Genomic DNA, 1,534 nt, shown 5'->3' with positions numbered 1-1,534 from the left:
ATTGGGAGGAGGGAGGGGAGGGCTCTTCCTCTTTGGGCCCGATGGCATTGGGCCTGTCCTTTCACTCCCTCTAGGCCAGAAGATGACAGTTGGAAGGAGGGAGGGGAGGGCTCTTCCTCTTCGGGTCCGATGACGTTGGGCCTGGCCTTTCACTCCTTCTCAGGCCAGAAGATGACAATTGGAAGGAGGGAGGGGAGAGTTCTTCCTCTTCAGGCCTGATGGAACTTAAGAGGAACTTCCTGACAGTAAGGGCTGTTCAACAGTGGGACACTCTTTCTCAGAGTGTAGAGGTGTCTCCTTCCTTGGAGGTCTTCAAGCAGAGCCTGGATGGCCATCTGTCAGGGATGCTTTGATTGAGAGTTCCTGCATGGCAGGGGGTTGGACTGGATGGCCCTTGTGGTCCCTTCCAATTCTATGATTCTATGATTCCATGAAAAAACAGCTGGGATGACAGAGCCTTAATCAGTACTGTCTCTGCCAAAATGGGAAGCTATGTACAATGGTATTAGTAGGGACTACTTTGTACCTTACTTTTTCATTATTACAGACCTGACTGTGTACTGGAGCAGGTAGCAGGGTGGGGAAACTGAGGCCCAGATTCCACGCAGCCTCTTGGAGCTGGTTGCTTCTTTTGTTTGTTGTGTTTTTTGGTAGTCACTAGGCCCAACACACACACCATGCTCCTAAATGATCTGGGGATAATGTTTTGGTCCCCTGGGCCATTGACATCCAGGTAATGACTTTTTGGGAAAAGGGCCTCTTCTGGGCCTAAAATGCCCCATAGAGGGGGGAAACAGTGAAATAGGCTTCCTACAACCTGGTGGGGTATTGAGGAAGGGTGGTCTTCCAAGGTCCTCTACAGCGACAATGTGGCCCTCGCCCTAACCCATGACAGCTGTTCACCTCTGCTGTGTGGAAATGACAGGAAATGGATATTAAAGTACTTTTTGACCATCAGACTTCAGTTAGGAAGGGAAGAGATGAGGATAAATAGGGAGGGTGGAGATTAAATTCATCAGAACACAAAGACCCTATTTTCTGAAACCCTTCAGACTGGGCAAATAGTATAATGAAAGGGCATTTTTTTATGGCTTGGGAAATATATTTCACAGGAACTCTAGCAATTTCATTAAAAATAGAGAATTTTTTAAAAAAAATTGAAATTGTGTGCTTGCACAGGTTTTCGTTTATTTCTTTTAAACAAGTGGGTACAATTACATATTAGCAACATTTCCCACAGTTTCTAGGTAGAAATGAAAATAAATAAGAAACATACCTTAAATGTGGCTACCCAACTGTTTTTTCCCCAACCATTTTATTGCAATTTTTTAAAAAAGAACAATACATACGCTATATGTCAGTTAAACATCTGCATTTACATGGTTATATAAATTTGAACAGTGTATCCCAACAGCTTAAATTAATTAACATAATTGCATTTTCCAAACCTTTCTTCAGTTGCTATTCTTATATTCAATATAAGAAACTTATTAATTTTTAAGAATTAAACAAGGGAATTTGTACTTCTATATGC

Source organism: Sceloporus occidentalis, unplaced genomic scaffold (genome assembly GCF_023333645.1).
Source record: "Sceloporus occidentalis isolate IW3139 unplaced genomic scaffold, rSceOcc1.0.p SCAF_5, whole genome shotgun sequence".
Classification (NCBI taxonomy): Eukaryota; Metazoa; Chordata; class Lepidosauria; order Squamata; family Phrynosomatidae; genus Sceloporus; species Sceloporus occidentalis.
This window is presented reverse-complemented; position numbering follows the sequence as displayed.